This window comes from Carassius gibelio, chromosome B22 (genome assembly GCF_023724105.1).
Source record: "Carassius gibelio isolate Cgi1373 ecotype wild population from Czech Republic chromosome B22, carGib1.2-hapl.c, whole genome shotgun sequence".
Taxonomy (NCBI): domain Eukaryota; kingdom Metazoa; phylum Chordata; class Actinopteri; order Cypriniformes; family Cyprinidae; genus Carassius; species Carassius gibelio.
In genome coordinates, this window is record NC_068417.1 from 43,475,098 (window position 1) to 43,480,097 (window position 5,000).

General features: G+C 41.1%; 10 non-coding genes across 10 annotated transcripts in view; all 10 read left to right on the forward strand.

Annotated features, from left to right (window-relative positions):
• LOC127994639 (5S ribosomal RNA) overlaps positions 1–29 on the forward strand; it is a 119-nt gene extending 90 nt beyond the window's left edge. Inside the window, exon 1 of the ribosomal RNA XR_008167616.1 lies at positions 1–29. This exon is cut by the window's left edge and continues 90 nt beyond it. This is a non-coding gene — a ribosomal RNA (5S ribosomal RNA).
• A 221-nt stretch (positions 30–250) lies between these two features.
• Positions 251–369, forward strand: LOC128004662 (5S ribosomal RNA). The gene has a single exon (XR_008177346.1). It is a non-coding gene; the product is annotated as a 5S ribosomal RNA (ribosomal RNA).
• A 359-nt stretch (positions 370–728) lies between these two features.
• Positions 729–847, forward strand: LOC127997671 (5S ribosomal RNA). Its single transcript, XR_008170533.1, has one exon. It is a non-coding gene; the product is annotated as a 5S ribosomal RNA (ribosomal RNA).
• Positions 848–1,631: 784 nt separating this feature from the next.
• On the forward strand, positions 1,632–1,750 carry LOC127994828 (5S ribosomal RNA). The gene has a single exon (XR_008167798.1). It is a non-coding gene; the product is annotated as a 5S ribosomal RNA (ribosomal RNA).
• Positions 1,751–2,112: 362 nt separating this feature from the next.
• LOC128003538 (5S ribosomal RNA) lies at positions 2,113–2,231 on the forward strand. Its single transcript, XR_008176261.1, has one exon. It is a non-coding gene; the product is annotated as a 5S ribosomal RNA (ribosomal RNA).
• Positions 2,232–2,605: 374 nt separating this feature from the next.
• On the forward strand, positions 2,606–2,724 carry LOC127999829 (5S ribosomal RNA). Its single transcript, XR_008172636.1, has one exon. It is a non-coding gene; the product is annotated as a 5S ribosomal RNA (ribosomal RNA).
• A 361-nt stretch (positions 2,725–3,085) lies between these two features.
• Positions 3,086–3,204, forward strand: LOC127994641 (5S ribosomal RNA). Its single transcript, XR_008167618.1, has one exon. It is a non-coding gene; the product is annotated as a 5S ribosomal RNA (ribosomal RNA).
• Positions 3,205–3,425: 221 nt separating this feature from the next.
• Positions 3,426–3,544, forward strand: LOC128002949 (5S ribosomal RNA). Its single transcript, XR_008175683.1, has one exon. It is a non-coding gene; the product is annotated as a 5S ribosomal RNA (ribosomal RNA).
• Positions 3,545–4,044: 500 nt separating this feature from the next.
• Positions 4,045–4,163, forward strand: LOC128004619 (5S ribosomal RNA). The gene has a single exon (XR_008177305.1). It is a non-coding gene; the product is annotated as a 5S ribosomal RNA (ribosomal RNA).
• A 494-nt stretch (positions 4,164–4,657) lies between these two features.
• Positions 4,658–4,776, forward strand: LOC127995076 (5S ribosomal RNA). Its single transcript, XR_008168040.1, has one exon. It is a non-coding gene; the product is annotated as a 5S ribosomal RNA (ribosomal RNA).
• The last annotated feature ends 224 nt before the right edge of the window (positions 4,777–5,000 follow it).

Consider the following 5,000-nt stretch of genomic DNA (forward strand, 5'->3'; position numbering starts at 1 on the left):
CCGCCTGGGAATACCAGGTGCTGTAAGCTTTATGGACATTTTTCACTTAGTATATAATAATTTTGCCAAAAAATAGAGTCAATGCCCGATCTCTGAATATTAGCAGGTTTGGGCCTGGTTAGTACATGGATGGGAGACTGCCTGGGAATACCAGGTGCTTTAAGCTTTTGGGTTTTCTTTCCTACTTATATAATGTACTGGCGATAAGATTGGCTGATCTTTAAATAGCCCTCTCTTTGCAGCAGACTTCGCTTACGGCCATACCAACCTGGCTATGCCCGATCTGATCTGATCTCGGAAGCTAAGCAGGTTTGGGCCTGGTTAATACTTGGATGGGAGACCGCCTGGGAATACTAGGTGCTGTAAGCTTTTTGGAAATTTTTCACTTAGTATATAATAATTTTGCCAAAAAATAGAGTCAATGCCCGATCTCTGAATATTTGCAGGTTTGGGCATGGTTAGTACATGGATGGGAGACTGCCTGGGAATACCAGGTGCTTTAATCTTTTTGGACATTTTTCACTTAGTATATAATAATTTTGCCAAAAATTAGAGTCAATAGCCCGATCTCTGAATCTTAGCAGGTTTAGGTCTGGTTAGTACTTTTATGAGAGACTGCCTAGGAATACCAGGTGCTTTAAGCTTTTGGGTTTTCTTTCCTACTTATATAATGTACTGGCGATAAGATTGGCTGTTTTTTAAATAGCCCTCTCTTTGCAGCAGACTTCGCTTACGGCCATACCAACCTGGCTATGCCCGATCTCGTCTGATCTCGGAAGCTAAGCAGGTTTGGGCCTGGTTAGTACTTGAATGGGAAACCGCCTGGGAATACCAGGTGCTGTAAGCTTTTTGGACATTTTTCACTTAGTATATAATAAGTTTGCCAAAAAATAGAGTCAATGCCCGATCTCTGAATATTAGCAGGTTTGGGCCTGGTTAGTACATGGATGGGAGACTGCCTGGGAATACCAGGTGCTGTAAGCTTTTTGGACATTTTTCACTTAGTATATAATAATTTTGCCAAAAAATAGAGTCAATGCCCGATCTCTGAATATTTGCAGGTTTGGGCATGGTTAGTACATGGATGGGAGACTGCCTGGGAATACCAGGTGCTTTAATCTTTTTGGACATTTTTCACTTAGTATATAATAATTTTGCCAAAAATTAGAGTCAATAGCCCGATCTCTGAATATTAGCAGGTTTGGGCCTGGTTAGTACATGGATGGGAGACTGCCTGAGAATACTAGGTGCTGTAAGCTTTTTGGACATTTTTCACTTAGTATATAATAATTTTGCCAAAAAATAGAGTCAATGCCCGATCTCTGAATATTTGCAGGTTTGGGCCTGGTTAGTACATGGATGGGAGACTGCCTGGGAATACCAGGTGCTTTTATCTTTTTGGAAAATTTCACGAATTATATAATAATCTTTCATTTAAAAAAAAGAAAAAAAAAAAGAGTCAATGCCCGATCTCTGAATCTTAGCAGGTTTAGGTCTGGTTAGTACTTTGATGAGAGACTGCCTAGGAATACCAGGTGCTTTAAGCTTTTGGGTTTTCTTTCCTACTTATATAATGTACTGGCGATAAGATTGGCTGGTCTTTAAATAGCCCTCTCTTTGCAGCCGACTTCGCTTACGGCCATACCAACCTGGCTATGCCCGATCTCGTCTGATCTCGGAAGCTAAGCAGGTTTGGGCCTGGTTAGTACTTGGATGGGAAACCGCCTGGGAATACCAGGTGCTGTAAGCTTTTTGGACATTTTTCACTTAGTATGTAATAATTTTGCCAAAAAATAGAGTCAATGCCTGATCTCTGAACATTAGCAGGTTTGGGCCTGCTTAGTACATGGATGGGAGACTGCCTGGGAATACCAGGTGCTTTAAACTTTTTGGAAAATTTCACGAATTATATAATAATCTTTCATTAAAAAAAAAAAGAGTCAATGCCCGATCTCTGAATCTTAGCAGGTTTAGGTCTGGTTAGTACTTTTATGAGAGACTGCCTAGGAATACCAGGTGCTTTAAGCTTTTGGGTTTTCTTTCCTACTTATATAATGTACTGGCGATAAGATTGGCTGTTCTTTAAATAGCCCTCTCTTTGCAGCAGACTTCGCTTACGGCCATACCAACCTGGCTATGCCCGATCTCGTCTGATCTCGGAAGCTAAGCAGGTTTGGGCCTGGTTAGAACTTGAATGGGAGACCGCCTGGGAATACCAGGTGCTGTAAGCTTTTTGGACATTTTTCACTTAGTATATAATAATTTTGCCAAAAAATAGAGTCAATGCCCGATCTCTGAATATTTGCAGGTTTGGGCCTGGTTAGTACATGGATGGGAGACTGCCTGGGAATACCAGGTGCTGTAATCTTTTTGGAAAATTTCACGAATTATATAATAATCTTTCATTAAAAAAACAAGAAAAAAAAAAAAGAGTCAATGCCCGATCTCTGAATCTTAGCAGGTTTAGGTCTGGTTAGTACTTTGATGAGAGACTGCCTAGGAATACCAGGTGCTTTAAGCTTTTGGGTTTTCTTTCCTACTTATATAATGTACTGGCGATAAGATTGGCTGGTCTTTAAATAGCCCTCTCTTTTCAGCAGACTTCGCTTACGGCCATACCAACCTGGCTATGCCCGATCTCGTCTGATCTCGGAAGCTAAGCAGGTTTGGGCCTGGTTAGTACTTGGATGAGAGACCGCCTGGGAATACCAGGTGCTGTAAGCTTTTTGGACATTTTTCACTTAGTATATAATAATTTTGCCAAAAAATAGAGTCAATGCCGATCTCTGAATATTTGCAGGTTTGGGCCTGGTTAGTACATGGATGGGAGACTGCCTGGGAATACCAGGTGCTGTAAGCTTTTTGGAAAATTTCACGAATTATATAATAATCTTTCATAAAAAAAAAAAAGAGTCAATGCCCGATCTCTGAATCTTAGCAGGTTTAGGTCAGGTTAGTACTTTTATGAGAGACTGCCTAGGAATACCAGGTGCTTTAAGCTTTTGGGTTTTCTTTCCTACTTATATAATGTACTGGCGATAAGATTGGCTGTTCTTTAAATAGCCCTCTCTTTGCAGCGGACTTCGCTTACGGCCATACCAACCTGGCTATGCCCGATCTCGTCTGATCTCGGAAGCTAAGCAGGTTTGGGCCTGGTTAGTACTTGAATGGGAGACCGCCTGGGAATACCAGGTGCTGTAAGCTTTTTGGACATTTTTCACTTAGTATATAATAATTTTGCCAAAAAATAGAGTCAATGCCCGATCTCTGAATATTAGCAGGTTTGGGCCTGGTTAGTACATGGATGGGAGACTGCCTGGGAATACCAGGTGCTTTAAGCTTTTGGGTTTTCTTTCCTACTTATATAATGTACTGGCGATAAGATTGGCTGATCTTTAAATAGCCCTCTCTTTGCAGCAGACTTCGCTTACGGCCATACCAACCTGGCTATGCCCGATCTGATCTGATCTCGGAAGCTAAGCAGGTTTGGGCCTGGTTAATACTTGGATGGGAGACCGCCTGGGAATACCAGGTGCTGTAAGCTTTTTGGAAATTTTTCACTTAGTATATAATAATTTTGCCAAAAAATAGAGTCAATGCCGATCTCTGAATATTTGCAGGTTTGGGCCTGGTTAGTACATGGATGGGAGACTGCCTGGGAATACCAGGTGCTGTAAGCTTTTTGGACATTTTTCACTTAGTATATAATAATTTTGCCAAAAAATAGAGTCAATGCCCGATCACTGAATATTTGCAGGTTTGGGCCTGGTTAGTACATGGATGGGAGACTGCCTGGGAATACCAGGTGCTTTAATCTTTTTGGAAAATTTCACGAATTATATAATAATCTTTCATAAAAAAAAAAAAAAGAGTCAATGCCCGATCTCTGAATCTTAGCAGGTTTAGGTCTGGTTAGTACTTTTATGAGAGACTGCCTAGGAATACCAGGTGCTTTAAGCTTTTGGGTTTTCTTTCCTACTTATATAATGTACTGGCGATAAGATTGGCTGTTCTTTAAATAGCCCTCTCTTTGCAGCAGACTACGCTTACGGCCATACCAACCTGGCTATGCCCGATCTCGTCTGATCTCGGAAGCTAAGCAGGTTTCGGCCTGGTTAATACTTGGATGGGAGACCGCCTGGGAATACCAGGTGCTGTAAGCTTTTTGGAAATTTTTCACTTAGTATATAATAATTTTGCCAAAAAATAGAGTCAATGCCGATCTCTGAATATTAGCAGGTTTGGGCCTGGTTAGTACATGGATGGGAGACTGCCTGGGAATACCAGGTGCTGTAAGCTTTTTGGACATTTTTCACTTAGTATATAATAATTTTGCCAAAAAATAGAGTCAATGCCCGATCTCTGAATATTTGCAGGTTTGGGCCTGGTTAGTACATGGATGGGAGACTGCCTGGGAATACCAGGTGCTTTAATCTTTTTGGACATTTTTCACTTAGTATATAATAATTTTGCCAAAAAATAGAGTCAATGCCCGATCTCTGAATCTTAGCAGGTTTAGGTCTGGTTAGTACTTTTATGAGAGACTGCCTAGGAATACCAGGTGCTTTAAGCTTTTGGGTTTTCTTTCCTACTTATATAATGTACTGGCGATAAGATTGGCTGTTTTTTAAATAGCCCTCTCTTTGCAGCAGACTACGCTTACGGCCATACCAACCTGGCTATGCCCGATCTCGTCTGATCTCGGAAGCTAAGCAGGTTTGGGCCTGTTTAGTACTTGGATGGGAGACCGCCTGGGAATACCAGGTGCTGTAAGCTTTTTGGACATTTTTCACTTAGTAAATAATAATTTTGCCAAAAAACAGAGTCAATGCCCGATCTCTGAATATTTGCAGGTTTGGGCCTGGTTAGTACATGGATGGGAGACTGCCTGGGAATACCAGGTGCTGTAAGCTTTTTGGACATTTTTCACTTAGTATATAATAATTTTGCCAAAAAATAGAGTCAATGCCCGATCACTGAATATTTGCAGGTTTGGGCCT